General features: G+C 45.2%; 1 long non-coding RNA gene across 1 annotated transcript; it reads right to left on the bottom strand.

Moving 5' to 3' along the window:
- Window positions 1-235: 235 nt before the first annotated feature.
- Window positions 236-17,009, bottom strand: LOC113843097 (uncharacterized). The gene is made up of 3 exons (XR_011808008.1): window positions 15,565-17,009; window positions 6,125-6,289; window positions 236-4,960 (listed from the first exon to the last, which is right to left on the bottom strand). It is a non-coding gene; the product is annotated as an uncharacterized lncRNA (long non-coding RNA).
- Between the last annotated feature and the right edge of the window lie 39 nt (window positions 17,010-17,048).

Genomic DNA, 17,048 nt, shown 5'->3' with positions numbered 1-17,048 from the left:
CATGTTTTAGTTATGTAGGTAGAATTTAATAGTACAACTTACGTTCTAAAATAGGTTATTAAATTTTATTTTTTAAGTTCTCAAGCATAAGTTGAGAACTTCGTTGGTAATTCACGCTTCCATTTGTCTCTCCCAGGCAAAATTACTGTATATCAACATTAGACATGAAAGCCTGAAGGCAGATTTATACTCCAGCACTACAGCTCAAAAGCAGTTTCAGTACTCTAGCTCAGTACTAATTTGGTTGTGGCTTCAAAGGCAATCAGAGCCTTTTGTCCCAGGAGACAGGAACCTCACTTGGTTAAGGGCAAGAAAGGTTAATGCATGTGCTTGAGAATTCTTACTGCAGCCTCCAACCACTTCACTGCAGGAAGCTATTTCAAATATATTGAACTGTAATTATTCCTTTGCAAACACAAGTGAATGTTTCTGCAACTCCTCTAGACTCCTGTTTTGTCTGTATCTAGTGTCGTAGCCCACCTTACGTGTTACAAGATTTGGACTAGGTTTGTTCAGGGAATTTCTTAGACGTGCTCTGTGTTCTACTTGTTTTCTGAGCACCAAGTACGTCCCACCATGCTTACAGAGTACAAACTCTCACGGTAATGGGATTTTTGCTTAAACGATGTTGGTGCTAAGTTTTTGTCTGCCCTGTTCCAATATATGTCTTGAACTGAACTAAATCTTGAGTCTGTCACAGCTGGATTCATCTCATTTCCATCAGTTAAGGACAACAAACCAAAACAAAGGATTGAAGAAATAACCATTTTAGAGAGGGAAGGAAAAAATACCAGATCTAAAAGCCTTTATGTATTCTAAGCAAAAGAAGTGGTTTCTTTGGGGATTTATTAATAGGAATATAAAATACATCAGCAAACACTGGTAAGCTAATCCTTAAAATAAGTTGCTCTTGTAATGCTACTGTAGTTGCTAAATTAAATGATGACATGTTGCAAAGAAGTACTAAACATAATCAGTTGAAAGGGAAAAAACAAGCATTTCAGAAAATGGAGCAAAGCTGAGAAGCAAATTTTGTATGTCTCTTTTTATGACAATTTGGGAACTCCTACAGGAATTAGGGAAGTAAGGAAAGCTGCCAATGTGATGAGTGCCTTCTGGTGCTGCACACCGAGTCAGTGAAATTTAATTTCAACATGAGCCAAGGGACCAAAGGTGTTCATGCCAGTAATTACCATGATGCATCTTGTTTTAAAGCAGTGTGCTTTACAGCGAATGTTACAGGGGATAGCTATACTTCACACAACTCTGCTTGAAAAGGCTATGAGCTAATGAAAAGAAAAAGTACAGAGCCGTGCCTGAAAATCATAAATAAGGTGATAAATCTTGCGGTATGTTTTAAGCCATACCTACAGAATTATTACAATGCGGGGAGACATTTTTTTTTTTTTAAAAAAGAAAGTGAAGATCTGGCTTTCCAGGTTGTATTTTTTTTTTTGGTTGGTTGTTTTAAAGCAGCCTTTTCCAGGTGAAAACATATCCATGTCCAGTGATGCTTACAACACTTGGTGTGTCAGAACAATCGCATAATTGACCTCAGCACTTGACAGACTATCTGATCATGCTATCTCAGGTTAACACTACCTAAATTGATTCATCTCATGTTACAAATTTTAAACACTGTATTTCTTCCATGTTTCTGTGAAATAATTCCAGAAGTCTTCCTAATTCTTATTGACCACATGCTTAACTACCAGCCTACTACCTCAAAGCTCTCAAACTAGTGAGTGGCGGATATTGTTTGCATTTGTTCTAATTCTTCTAGGTTTTAGATTTCTGGGAGATTCCTCCCTCTATGGTTAGCTGTCTCTTGTGCAAAATGACAAAAGCCCCAATAAGTGCAGTGTTTCTGCAGGCAGCTTTGCTCTTATTGTTGTAGCAGGCATATTAAAATACGCGCGTGAAACCAGGAGTAGTAGCCATCCCTTTTCCTTCTAGCTTAGAGGCTTTTACAGCTTAGAGGAAACTTGCATCTTGCTTTTCATTGAGATATTCCTATCCTGGGATTATTATGTTTTTGAGTAGTAATGTGCTGGAGGTTGTGATGTATGAGAAGAGACGGGGCGTTCAGCCTGGAGAAGGAAAGGCTCAGGAGATGTTACTGTCAACAGCTACTAAAATGGAAGGTGCAGAGAAAGCAGAGCCAGATCTCTCAGCAGCATGCAGTGGAGGGTCAAGAGGCAACAGACACAGGTTGGAACACCAGAAACTGAGCTATGAAGTCTGAGGATGATCACGTACTGGAGCAACCAGAGGAGTTGTGGAAGCTTGGATGTAGCCTTGGGCAGACAGGTAGAGGTTGGCCTTGCATTCAGCAGGAGTTTGGGCTGGGTGGCTTCTAACCTAAGTGGGTCTATGAAAGCCACTGAGCCTTAGACACCCCCTTTATCTTCTAAACAACTTTAAGTGGATAAGTATTAAAAGGCATTCTTTAGTTAGCAAGGAGGGTACTTTCAGCAAACACAGAGTTCCTGGCTAGCAAGGAATCTCACTTCCACTTATTGGCTAGGTTACTTCCCCGAGAGAACAAAAGTTGGGGCTCCAAGCAGCAACTCCAAGATGAGGACACATAAATCTTCCTCAAGAACCGAACCCCAGGGGAAATCAAGATTTGAATTGCAAAACCCACTCCTGGAAGGTTTCTAGATAGAGCAGCTAAGAACATCAGGGCTGCTGGCTGAGCTCATGCATCAGCAGAAAGGCTCCCAGGGAGGAGAGGAAGCTGTTCTGCGTGACTGGAATGCTTTGTCGGGGAGTCCCTGGATTTTTGGCATGAGAAGAACCTGGAAAACCCTGCGGATCCCAAATCCTCCCTCCGTGCTATTGAAAGCTTATCAAGACGGTTCTGCAAAGCTGATGTTCTTGTGGTTTCTTGACAGCTTTCCATTCCCAGCAAGAATTCTTTGAGAGAAGAAATAAAGCTGTTCCCCAATGAACAAAAAAAATTGATTTTCAGTTTTTCTTGCATTGTTGTTTTTCCTCCTCTTGCTATTTTTCACAGTGACTGCAGGTGAAGCTAGAAACTCTATCTCATATAAATGAATCTAAACATTATGCTGATGCTCACCATAAAGATTCACACTTTGGGCTTATAAATAAGGCATCATGTCATAGTAAATCAACGTGATTTGAATCTCGCATTGCATAAGGTAAGGCAAAAGAACTCTGACAAGTAAAACAGATGCAGCATGCTCTCAAAGTACCTAATTTAACAAAAATCAGGGCAATTCTACTGAAAAGAGTTTGTTAGCAATATTTTTTCCCCTTGCTGCCCATGTTTTTATTTGGTTTGTCTGTTTTAAAAAAGACATTTTACATTTGAAGTAGCAAATCCCGGAGTATGATGACTGCTCAGATGAAAAGGAAGTGGAAGTTATGTAAATATAACTATTTGCAGCTCAAAATGCAAATAATTAGTTTGTGTTAACTACCCGGTTTGGTTGAAAAACATTCTGGCAGTTTCGAAGCGTCAGCTTTGCAGAGGAGCATGGCAAATGGTATGTGCAGCATCTAGTCCACGATCACATCGTGCGTTCCCTTCGCATGATGATGGCCAAACCTCACCTCTTTGGCTGTGGAGAAGGGAGCACATCTCTGGGCTGACAGCTGCTCTTCAGCTTTGTAAAGAAGTGGAAGCTGCAGCAGGAGGAGAGTGGTCCCCAGCTTTTTGAGGAACCTTCAGGAACATTCACTGGCAGCCTGAGTCCCCTGGGGATGTGCAGGAGGTCAGCAGAGGACAGCTTGGGGTCAGGGAGCCTCCAGAGGGGTGCTGCTGCTGGTTACACCGTGTCATTGCGACAGCACAGGAAAAGATAAGGAGTGCAGGCCTAGGCAATTTCAAGATGTGAAATTGCATCCAAATTTTGCCGTGGTGCCTTTCATGTGCTTCATGACTAAAAAAAGGACAGGTTGCTTCCCAAAATAGCCTAAACTAACAGACTTGTCACCGCACAGCTGTTTGCAGACTCAGAGTTCAAGAGCAGCAGGGCTGGGCACGAGCTTCCAGCATGGATTCGTTATCAGCTAGAGGAGAAAAAATAAATTTGGCAGCTGACTTAGGAGCACGCTGGGCCTGTTACATATCGCTCTGGTGCTGCTCTGGCTGGGTCGTTGCATCCAGCTTTTGGGGTGATTTTCTAATTCAGAATTGTCATTCCTTATTGACAGGAGGTCCTTCTTTATCCCCTCTTCCTGGTGCTCTCTCCACATCATCACTGGCCGTCAGTCACAATGCATCTTAAGTGTTTTTCCTGGTACATCTGCTGGTGGGGAACCAGCTGCAGATTCTCGGGGTGGCGAGAGTGAGAAGCACAACTCCACGGGCTGTGGGTGGTTGTGCAGGTGGTTTCTAAGCAGGAAAGCCTTGGAGAAAGGAGAACTGTGGAAGGGCTGCTTCTGCTCTCAGCTGGTCTGGCATGGATGGTCCCTGCCCTCCTCAACTCATTATTATCAGTGACTGCTCTGGAAAAGGGCAGTGTATGTATCTCTGATATGATTTTACTCTAAGAACAATTTGTGATGGAACAAGCTGGTATTTGTGCCAGGATAGAGTCGAGGACAGCAATTTTAACATGGATTTTTGAGCTGCATGGGAAATAGTGCTTCTGTCTCTGCTTCGTGGGTCAGACAGCAGCAGAGACAGCTTCTGGAGCTTGTTTGGATGCACGTACACTTCTCACCAACATGATATTTGTGCATGAAGATTCAGGAGATCTTGCCTGCACCATTCACAAAGCAGAAACGCCAAAGCTGTTTTGGTAATGAGAACAAACCTCCAACACAACCCCTTTTCCAGGAATGCTCAAGTGGCACATCCCTGCAGTGACACCAGACTTCTGGAGCAAATACTCTTATCCTAGGAGGTCGTGTCAGTCAGTTGTGACTCTTTGTTCCACAGCCCCTCTGGCCAGGGCTGCTCCTTTTGTCTGATTTGTCTCAGGACCTGAGTATGTTGAAGATTAGGCATTAAGCTTTTTGGCAGTAGTGTTTTTCAACACCAAGGCAGCCTTAAATCCATAAAACTAAATAAATGGGTAAATAAATCAATGAAAAAAAAAAAAAAAAAAAGATATTTATGGAGCCTCCAGGTGGAGCTAGTAGAGAGGGAGTTACACTGGGAGGACTTTTCCCCCTCAATCTATGAGCCTGAAGAATTCAAACACTTGACCAAGAGAAAAATAAAAAGGCAAATCTTCCTCCACTTCTGTAATTACAAGCCTGGGGGGAGGGGAGGCTAGGAAACACTCAGCAGGAGAGGGGAGGTGTGGGTTACCCCATGTTCCCACCATGAAGAGGCAAGTCCACACTGGGTGGGCACCTTCCTCTAGCCAAGGGAGGAGAAGTCTGCATGAGGTGCTGATTCCCTTGGGCAAAAAGAATAAACCTCAGGCATACTTTGTGAATAGTACTTGAGATTAGGTTATAAATTCAGGATGTGAGTTCTGCTCCTCGCTCTGCAGGAGACATCCTCTCCACCAGCAGCCAGATAACCTGGCTTTGCCCCTCAGCTGCTTTTCCTAAACTAAGATGATAACATGGGGTGAGTGGTATCTAAAAGGTAGCTGATATTTGCAAAGTGAGCTGAAATCCTCAGCTGCAGGATGTTATTAAGGGTGTTAGTTTCCTTCCAAAGACTCACAGGCTCCCCAGGGAAGTGGTCACTGCACCGAGCCTGTCTGAATTTAAGAAGAGATTGGACTGTGCACTTAGTCACATGGTCTGAACTTTTGGGTAGACCTGTGTGGTGTCAAGAGTTGGACCTGATGATCCTTAAGGGTCCCTTCCAACTCAGGATATTCTATGATTCTATGACTTTAGAGGAGACAGGGTGGCTGTGCACCAAGTAACACTGAAATATGAGATATACAGAGAGAAAGAAATATGGAGAAGTTAGACAGGTGAAGATGGCTATGTTACTTTTTCAGGCTTTTAAGGAAAAAACTATTATTATTATTATTATTATTATTATTATTATTATTATTATTAAATAATAATAACAACAATAACAATAATAATAATAATAATAATAATAATAATAATAATAATAATAATAATAAAAGTGCCTTCCTGCAGCAGCAGGAGGAGAAGGCCCACGTGAAAAGCTCACCTCAGAAACAGCCAGGGGCCACCTCTGCAGGGCTGGGTCCTGGTGATATCACTGCACTGAAATACCCAGAGGATGGGGGGAGGCAGCTGGTGTGTTTCCAGCCATTCCCGTTTCTCTCTGTACGGCCGCAGGAGATGAGGTTGGCTTTTTTGGAAAGTGATTCATCTGTGTTTCGCACAAATAGAGAAATAATTAATACAGGCTCCACATAAGCAAGGCTCCTGTCTAGCACTATCCATCACTGCGAAACTGGGCATGGGTTAAATTAAGTTTCTCTTGAGCGCTCAGTCTGATAACAGTAAAATCCAAGCAAACATTTCATTTGCAGCAGCTGCTACAAAGCAATTCCTCCGAGTGCCCGGTGCTCCCCATAACCAAACCCCTGGCAGCACCATTGCTGGGCTGGTGGCAGGGGGCACACATCTCCACCTGAAAATTTGGGGATTTCAGCTCAGCCAATTATTGTTCCCTTAGGAAGGCTTCTGTCACATATGAATCCTACAGTTACTCTGATTTAAATCCCATATTCGATGCCCATGCAAAATGCATCAGAAATTTATGTAACCCACCCGAAATCCACGTGAATATTTCAAAATAAAGATTAGGATCGTATTCTGGCAGATCATCACAAGTTTTCTGAAGCGTGAAGAGCTCTGTAGCAGTATTTCTGAATTCATGATGCGGCTTTCACTGCTTTTATAAATTTCAGTTTGCCATTATAAAAATACAATAATTGTATATTGCCACACTGCTTGTCAGCAGCCAGTTGTTCACTAAAGTGTGTAATAATGGCATGCCTGCTTCTATCTCTGTTTCTTTATCTCTGTCCAGCACAGCATAAGCGGACATCTCCCTGGCACTGCCGGAGTTTGGAGGTGTGCCGGGAAGAGGATATTGTACTTCTGTACAGCAAAACCGACATTGCCTTCTGCTCTGCTTCAGCACTGGACACATACAACAAGAAGTGCACAGTCTCTAAAATACCATCCCATCCTCTGTCACCTATATATGCTTCTCTGTCAAGGTGGAGTGAAGAAAAGAGACCTATGTAATCATCTAGGCACACGTGCCCTTTGCTGGAGGCAAGAGATGTGGCTTTGCTATCGCTGGGCTCCTGCATCAGTGGTGAGTGTCTAGGACAGCCTGGTGGACTAAGCTATGCCAGCTCAGGATCTTATCCCCCTGTTTTTGCCAATTTTCTGCTTGTGTTGGAGCTCCTGCCCATCTTGAAGCTATACCAACACTCATGTTGTTCTGGAAGAGCAGACCTCAGTATCGTCTACACAAAACATGTTCCTTTTCTTCAAGGATTTACAGGAGGCAATAGTCCTTCTCCAGCTGCCTAGGCTTATCTGTCACAGCTAGGGGTGTGCAACCATTGCTGAGTAATCACCTGCTTCTTTCTTCTTCCCACTCCAACCCTGGGACTGTCTGCCAGCAATGCTGCATAGATAGTGTGGCAAAAATAAAATATAGGAAAGGATGAGTGGACACGCATGCATGTATGTGCATGTATCTGGGCATCAGATGACTTTTGGCAGCATCCAAGCCTGATTGCCATTGTGAGCCTTGTTTGAGGGAGCTGGTTTGTGGTTGTCTGAATGAATGTTCTCACTGCAACTGTAGTGTGCAACATTTCCCTGGTTTTCTAGTCTGTACTGTGTCTAGTCATAAATTAGAAACACCTACTTAACTGCAAAAGTCTTTGTAAATGGTAAAGTCCATGTATTTTGATCATGTTCAGAACCTTTGCTTGGGAAAACAGAAAATTTTGCACAAGGAGTCACTAGCTGGGGTTGCCTTTGCCACTCACCTTGGAAAGGGAAGCTTTCCTGCAGTGCTGTGACTGTTTTTGCTAGAAGGACCTGGCTTTCTACTCAGCATGTTCTTCCCAGAAGAAATCCTCTTTGATTTGCAGTACCTTGGGAAAGCAGCACATCAGGCGTCAGGGTGGTTTTTTTCGAGGCTTTCTTCTCCTTCGCCAGCCTCCCATCTCTTTGCTCTCACTCAGGTTCCCAAGCTCTGGCTCTCCGAGCTTTGTTTTCTTTAATAGCAGGGTGCCGTGTATCTGTTTGTCTTTCTGTCATCCCACGCACACACACACGCTGTTTTCATGTTGCTTGCCACATGTGTGGGTCTGGCACTCAGGTTTTCTCTATAATACACCAGCCAAGAATTTGAGCCAAAGAAGATGAAGCTTTTCGCTCAGATGCTTGCTGATTCACTTGGTCTGCTGGCTTTGCTCCTCACTCCCTGCTTTTGGGCCATCTCTGGGGCTTTGCCACACGAGCTGGGTGTTGCGTTGGCCACCGTGCCTGGATCTGGGCCCATCCACATTTCCTCCGCTTTCTTGGGTGCTCCATGAGCCAGGAGCACCATCAGACACAGGGAGACAATGAAGGAGGTGGGCTTGGAAGGCCCTACAGCCTTCTTTTTGTCCTTCCACCCCTCTTCAACCTTCCCCCTCTGGCTTCTGAGCAGTAGACCAGAAGAAATTATGTTCTCTACTAACCCCATGGAGCTTCCCTGGCTTGCTGGCTGGGGAGAGCTAGCAGTGAGGGGAAGAGGACCTAGCAGTGAGGGGAAGAGGACCTTTCCAAAGTCATCTGTGCACCTGCATTTTGGAAATGTAGACCTTATGGGTTTTTGAGTCTGCTTGGCACTGACAATCGAGGGAGCCTTTGTGCAAAACAGGGCGCAGGCCTGTCACGCCTATGGTGAAAGAAAATGGCGGAGGGCCGGAGCTGTGGGGGAGGCTGGTAAGGCAGACCTGCTCCTCATCTCCACCACGTATCTGTCAGAGTTTGTCTTCACTGAACAGAAAAGGCTCAAGCTGCTTGCCCTCAGTCTTTGTTATGGCAGAAGAGGGAAGCAAGTCCTCACCACACCCTGCTTTTGCCTGTTCTGGGCCCTTCTTGCTATGAGCCACGTGGCCGCCTTGTCACCTCAGTGGGGAGATCATTTCTGGATGTTCCTGTAGAAGCACTCTGTAAAGTTACTCATGCATTATAAATATGCGTAAGAAACAAAGTAAACAATGAAAAATAGCTGCTGTTTTTCCATGTGGATGTCCAGGCGTCCAGGCAGTACCTAAGATTATAGGCAGAGCGATAACTGCAGGGAGGGACAACGTCTTTTATTGTAGCTGCTGATGCATTTGGAAAAATCAGCCTCTGTTAGGCAAACAGGTCTTCACAGAGAGAACAAATCCTCTTTTTTTCTTCTTCCCAAGTAGATTATTTGTTTTAGTAATAAAGCAAATACAAATCTCTGAGGGGAAAAAAATATATATGGTTTTATATAGGCAATAACAGGAACGGAAAGACCTCGAGGTCACGCAGGGAGAGGGAGCAGGACTTCTCCCGAACAGGCCGGGTTCACACACATGTCACTTGGCTCAGCCGCCTCCTCGGAGCTGCGTGACGCACGGGGAGATGGTGGCTTTACAACACAGCCCTGGCAAAGCAAATACACAGCTTGTTTGCCTTAAGCTGAGGTGGTGAGACATGCTGAGGGATGGAGATTCCTGCTTGGGGCAGCAGTCTGGTGACAACGAGGGCTGACGGTGGGGTTCTGGATGCGTGCAATGGATCAGCTGTAGGTGTGTGAGTATGGTGGTTTTACTAGACCCAGTACAGTGAGGACTGCACTTGAGGTCCACCAGGCACCTCAGACCTGCCTTGGATCCATTTGGATCCAGTAAGGCTTCTGTAAGTCACACCGCACCTGAGCTGATCAAGCCCATGATAAAAATGCCCATGCAGACTTTGCAGCTAAGGAAGTTTTGTGCAGGCACCGGAGACATCTCGTAAAAACAACACATGGTCCCAGATGATTAGTCTCTCTCGTGCTAAAGAAAGCTGCAAGAAGAGATCAGACAGATGGGCTTTCCACCAGGAGGCCAGCATGACAAATGCACCAGAAATGAAGAGCGTGTCACCTCTCTCCAGTATAAAAAAATAAACAGATTTTCTCCTCTGTAGGTCATCCCAGACTTCTTTCGCACTCAGCATGACAACAGTGAGACTCTCGCAGATCTTCACCCGGATTCTGTCACATCCCTGCCCACGGCCAGCCACCACCACAAACCAGAGGCCAGTCTTTACCACAAACACATGGCAGGCACAGCTCTAGAAGAGGAAAAATATCTGTGGATGCACATACATGTTGGTTCCAGAGGGACTACTGCCTCTCCTAAGTCCTTGGAAGAAAGGGATGTGGTTTTGTCGGAAGAGTACTAAGGTTTCTTCTTCCAGAAGGGTAACATGAGTGTTGGTATAGCTTCAAGGTGGGCAGAATTTTTAAACAGACACAAAAAGTGTGAAAGGAAAAATAACAATTTTCCCTCTATGCCTAATAGACATGTGTTAGAATAAATAACTTAATTAAAGTCTCCATTAATGAAGTGCCCGTGTTCTGGTCTGGTTTTGATACTCTCTGGCCTAACTGTCAATGGCAAGATCAGGCCACGTTGCTCAGAGCTTTATCTTGTTGGGTCTTGAAACCAAGGGTGGACACTGGGCAGCCTCTCTGGGCAACATCCTCCAGCGCTTAATTAATCTGGTAGTGATTTTTTCTCCCCTAATACCTAGCGAGAACCTCCTCTGTTTCAATCCATGTCTGTTGTCTCTTGTGCCCTTGCTGTGCATCCGTAAGACAGCGCCTGCCTCTGTCTTCTCAGAGCCTCCTTATAGGTGTTGTTAGATGACTTTTAGGTTTACCTCAAGCCTCCTCTTCTTCAAGCAGAACTAATCCAGCCTCTCCTCATACACCATTTTGGTGGTCTCCCCTGTGCTCTCTCCAGTTCGTTAACATTGTTCTTGATTCAGGGGCCCCAAAACTGGGTGCAGCATTCAGACAATTCATAACAAGTGCCAAGGAAAGCGGAACATCACCTCCCTCTATCAACTGGCTGTTGGTGTGACCTAAAAGTGACAGATACTCAGGGAGAACAAATCTCTCATGCAGCGTTCTGGGTTTTGTCTGAAATGGGTGTTAGCAGCTAAAAATCATTAGAAGAGTAAGCATTTGGCAGAAATTATAGGCCAGACTTGTCTCGTTTAGATCCCACTGCCAAATTTGACTTCATGTTTCACCTCCCAGATGGGACCAACAGTTTTAACCAACAGTTAAAATGTTTTGTGCAGGTTGTGCAGGAAGAGGTGCAGTTTACCTGAAGCCAGCCAACAGCACCCAAACTAGAGGTGCCTCTTGAACCACGAGGGGTCCCCACAGGGCAGCTACATGGGCTTGGGAAGGACACAGAGGGAAGCCACAGAGGAGGGAGGACTCAGCCCTGCAGGGTTGGACGTGCAGATCTACCTCTTGATATTTCAGAGATTTTTTATTTTTTTATTTATTTTTTTAAGGGGAGTAATGTTTTCATTTTGTATTATGGTGGAAGTGGTGCTCCCCTTTCACTTGGAGAGAAAAATAATCTTTTCCAGTCTCCCTTGGATTCCTAACAAGGGTAGGTGAAACACAGGTGCAGGATAAAGCAGAAGTGTCATTTACCTTGTCCTCCGCTGTTCCCAGAGCCCTGGTGTCTCCAGGTGGCAGCCAGGCAGAGGCAGGGAAGTGATCTGAAGAAATGATGCTCCTTGGCTAAACAGTAACTTCACAAGAAGTGATCATTTTGATGCAGAAATTTTCCATGACATTTCCCATTCTTCTGATCCAAAGAGCAAAAAGGTGGGGTAAGGCTATTTAACTCCTCAAGGAGATTATAGTAAATGGGTCTTGAGTGTTTTTGAGTAGGTTCCTGCAACTGTGTGGCTATTTCTACAGGGTGAGATTAGGAGAGGTTCCCTTTGTGTCCCAGATTATGCAGGAGGCTGGGCACCTTCCTAAGCAATTCAAACCCTCTCATGGAAAGAGGACAGCAGAAGCAAGAGCTCTTTGTTAAGCTCTGAGCTACTTGATAGGCACAACCAAAAGCACCACTGCTATGTGAAACTAGCCCTTCCTTTCTTTTCCTTTTCATCCAAGCACTGAAACAAAATGCTTCATTTTGATTCACAGAGAAGCCTTTGATATTGGATGAAAAACACAGACATTTAATTTATTTTTGGTGAGAGGAGGAAAAACGGTGCCCCATATTCATGCTTCTGCACTTCCATACCTCACTAACTAGCCCTTCCTCCATTCCTGGTATTAATTTAATGAGTTTGTTATCCTAAAACATAACAAAGATTTGGGCTGGTGTTGATGCTCTTCAGCACTGACTATTTCCCCTTCCAGAATAAAGAAGCTGATGGAAGGAAACTGAGCAAAACCTGACTGAAAAATATCTGTCTGCTGAAGCCTCTCTCCAAACCTACAGGCTAGCTGCTTTAAGACATGGCTCTGAGTAACCTGTGCTGAATAAAGTCCTTGGGTTTTTAACCAGGTCTTTAACCTGGATAATGACCTTGGTCATGCAATGAGGGACTGCGAGTAACCCCTTATCTTGGGATTTGGCATGGAAATTGCTGACGATGTGTTCAGCGGAAGCAGAGCTGGATGGTGTGTGCAGGGTGACTGCCCTCCAGTATTTGCTGTGGGCCTGACAGAGGTACCCAAGGCTGAAGAGCTGCTGCAGCTCCTCTTCCAAATCGCTGATGGTCTTGTTACAAAGCATCAATGACACTGCCAAAACCCTGGGAACTGACACGTGTCCCTCATGAAGCACCCAAACTATATTCAGATGTTCATCAACACAGCTGTTACCCATATACCTGACTCCTAACTATGCCTGGTGCAGAGAGAATTTGGGCAAAACTGCTTGAATTCTGTGGGAAAAAAAGGAAGTGTCAGAAATATTGTCTGCAAAGTTCACATACTTACGGTGCTCTACATACCTTTATCAAAAATGCCAATCAAAAAATGAAATACGTCAGCAGTGAGAGATGAGCTGCCGTGTTCCGGAATATGCTATCCATTAAAGACATATGGCTTATTACATTTTTTTTCACGTAATGAGCCGCCTGATTCCCGAAAGGTCCACAAAGGCGCTGACGAAGTCCACACCTACTTGGGCACAAATTTTCTCCCAAGGCAATGAGAGAGATACTTGGGCAAATAAATTGGAGCCTGACTCACAGCGCTCCTACGACTTTCTTGGCCCATTACGTGGGCAGCGCTGCGGGGGGTACAAGGAAATGGTCAGGGAAGTGACTGCCGAAGAGCCATCCATCCACGTGTATCTTCAGGCACACAGTTAAACAAACAGAAGAGTGGCAGAAGAAGTCATAAATGATTACTCAAAGTTTACCTTGGCTCTTTTATTTAAATGAGCTGGAAAGGTAAATGTTGGGGTAACATGGCACAGACTGGCTTCTGGATACTTTTTTTAGGAAGATCCAACTGCAAAAAATCAATGAACCAGAAAAAAAGGTCAAGTGACCTTAAAATGAAAATCAATGCCGCAGAGATGCAACCTGATCAAAGCTGTCTTGTGGTTTCCCAATGAATTTTGCTATAGATTTTGACTGGGGTTTGGTCATGGACTTCAATAAAAGCACGGCCAGGCACAGAATCAATGCTTCTTCTCACCCTTATTCTCAGTCCATTATGTACTATTGATAGCACCACGTATTTTTCATCATGACAAGTATTTATCTTCCCCTGGTTACTTCACAAACTTCTTAAGATACCTTTTGCCTGTCCAGCAGGTAGACATTGTTCTGCCCAGATAACTTATTTTTTAAGAGAGCTGTACTGAGACCTCTCGTCTTCAGTCCTAGCATCCTTCCTCAGCCTTCCTTTTCTTTTAGCATTCTGTGCCATTATCTTCTAATTGTTTCAGATGAAAGATATGTTCTTTTTCCATGATTTTTGTTTCTGGTTTAAGAAGCACTGAGAATACTGTGTTTTGTGGATGTTTATTAACAAAAAGAGCTTTCCTAACTTTTTCTCTCAACAGAAGGTGTGTTTTTGACTCTAGCACAGGCTAACCTACTTTTTGGAAGTGAAGGAAACTAGTTGGGAAGAGTGATTAACAGCATGAACGTCAAGAGAGGGGAGACAGGAGAAAATGAGGAGGTGAGCCAAATGAAGCAGTAGCCTGAAGCTCACAAGAAGAGTGGCTGAACACCAAAAAGAGAAGATGCGAAAAGGAAATGTGCAACTGCTGTAGAAAAGCAACCTGGCTGGGAGGGAGGATGTGAAGGTCACCTCAGCTTATGAGGAGCTGATGAAGTGTTGGTGATAGAAGGAGAGGGAGGAAAGCCAGGTTGGTCTGAGGGAGAATCCGAGTGTGGGAGAAGGGGGATATGGGCAGAAATAGGGAGAAATCAGGTCCCCAGAGAAAGAAGGACGGATTAGTAAGGAAAAAGCAGGAGGGGAGAAGGGACAGAAGGTGGTGGTGGGAGGCAGATGTAGAGAAGAGATGGGTGTTTGGAGATGTGGGATGGATGGAGCCCATCCCATCGCCCAGCCCAGCACTTAGGCAGGTGCAAGATCTGAGGCCGCGCCACCATGCCTGATGCCTGAAGGAAGCTGGCAGAGGACCAGGATTCAGCAAATGCCGTGACCAGACAGCTGCGAGTGCACGTGGCATGAGAAGTGCCTTTGCCACGAGGTGCCTCTGCCATGTTTGCTTTGGCGAGGCAAATGAGCGTAACTGCAAAAAGCAGAGCACGAGTGGCAGCCAGCCAGCCTGCCTGGGAGGGGTTTATGGAGGGGGGGGGTTATCTCGCCCCGCTGGAGTTGCATCATGTAGGCAGGGACAAAAAAAAAAATATTGCTCAGGCAACTCTGATTTTCAGGGCAAAAGCCTGAAAGCCTCAGGAGGAAATCCTGTAGAGCAGAAATCAAGACGGAGGCACTGGCAGCTGGGGAGGGGTGGAGCGTGGAGGTGATCCAGGGTGCAGAGTTTTTGAATTTCTGTGAAATACCCATGAAAGGGGCAGTTCCTCACACCACCACTGAGCCAACACTTTTGGTTAAGGCATGTCCGTGTCACCACCAAGACCTCATCATGGTGGGACACGTCTGGGCACCCAGCAAGGACCCGCCGCTGCCAGCTCTGGCTTGTTTGGAAATTCACCCGCAGCAAAAGCACATCCTGCTGCACATTTGCATACCTGCAAGAAGAGGCTTTTCTTTCCTTTTCAGGCATCTACTAGCTAAAAAGTTTTATCCGAGCCCGTGAGCTGACCTCCCAGAAGTCTGGAAAGCAGGTGGTTTCCCGAAAGTGTGCTCGTTACATCAAATGGGCACAGCGCTCTGGTACTTAGACTTAAAGGCTTCTCCTCCATTTATAGCACTTGACTGAATCAATATGATAAAGACAAACGGGCCAAATGGCCGTTTCCCTTTCAGACTCCCCTGAGTGCACACATTTGTGTTAGCTTTTGTACATGAGCACAGTTCTTCAGAGATTTCTGACGTTTGTGTGAGAGGGGGAAAGCAGCAAATCGTCAATCCCCACCTTCCCCACCTCCCCTGACTCCACCAACCTGAGGAAGATGCAGGGGGTGAATTTCCACAGTCCTGTTCATCCCCTCAGAATTACTCTTTTGGCATCTTTGTGTAGCTGTGTAATCACTGCCGAAGTCAAGCTGTTGCCGCTTCTCCGCAGAACTGCCAAATACAAAGGAGATAGAAATTAGCAGCGATTGCCTCCAGTGCCTGTCAGGGTATTGTGAGTGCAGCCCTCACTTTCCAGGTGTTTCTTTTTCTCCTGTGGTTTTCTAATGACTGCCCTGAATTTGCCTGTTTAGAGGAGGCCAACAATTGCTCTCACTGTTCTGCAGGTGATCAAAAATTTTGTCTACACAGAAAGCTGCAACTGGTGCTTTATTAAAGCACGTTACAAATACAGAAACCGAAATCATCCTGCCAGTGGTGAGAGGAGTGGTTCGGGTCTATCTGCCTGGGCAGTTTCACTCAAAAGGCATGTGACAGCCCTTCCTGAGCAGCCACCGAGCAGGCGAGGAGAAGAAACGCAATAGCCAAGAGCCTATAAATCAATCTGCAGGCATTAAATGGGAGCTAGAAGAGAAGGGTAGGTGCTGCCATGCTATTTATAAATTATGCCATCCTTACACGATTAAGGCCATCCCAAACAGAAGCAGGGCACGAGCTCAAGGCCTCACCCACCCCCAGCACCGTGCACTGCAGCAGCTCCACACCATTCAGCCACTGCACTCCAGGGAAAAGGAGCCTGCATCAGGCCCAGGGCAAAGCAGGAGTATTGAGATAAGTGTTAATATTTAATGGCACGGGCTCACCAGCGTGCCAATACATGCAACATTGGAGGCCTGAGCTCATGCGCTGGGCTCCATCCACAGAGTGCACATGCTGTCCTGTCAAGGACGAAGTCTCACACTGTAGAAAGTACCAAAGTCCCTTTGATAAGATGAATTGGCTCAGCACTGCTGTCTCAGATGAAAAGAAAAAGAAAAAGAAAAAGAAAAAGAAAAAGAAAAAGAAAAAGAAAAAGAAAAAGAAAAGAAAAGAAAAGAAAAGAAAAGAAAAGAAAAGAAAAGAAAAGAAAAGAAAAGAAAAGAAAAGAAAAGAAAAGAAAAGAAAAGAAAAGAAAAGAAAAGAAAAGAAAAGAAAAGAAAAGATGAGATCAAGGAAGGTATAAAAGATTTCTAGGACTGGGTGCCTGCTCGGGCTCTCACCAGCACACAGCCCAGGCTCCAGCCTGGGTTATGCTGCAGGGAACCCAAGCACCTCCCAAGCAGCGATTCTGCAAGGTGCATTGCCTATCTGCCACCCCTTGGGGTAAAGACATTTTTCCATGGAAAAGCCTGTGGAGCTCGCTTAAGCCTCCTTAAAGAACAGAGAAACTAAAACTACCTGCCCTGAGCCAACCACCTAGGCACTTGTAAAGCACTGCCAGCAGTCATAAGTTCCCTGATGTCACCGCTGCCAAAAATACCTGGCGTGGCTTCAAGAGGGAGGGCAGGTGGTGGAAGACGTCAGAAAGGAGAAG

This window comes from Anas platyrhynchos, chromosome 3 (genome assembly GCF_047663525.1).
Source record: "Anas platyrhynchos isolate ZD024472 breed Pekin duck chromosome 3, IASCAAS_PekinDuck_T2T, whole genome shotgun sequence".
NCBI lineage: Eukaryota > Metazoa > Chordata > Aves > Anseriformes > Anatidae > Anas > Anas platyrhynchos.
The sequence above is the reverse complement of the archived record's forward strand: the minus strand, read 5'-3'. Positions and strand labels throughout refer to the sequence as shown.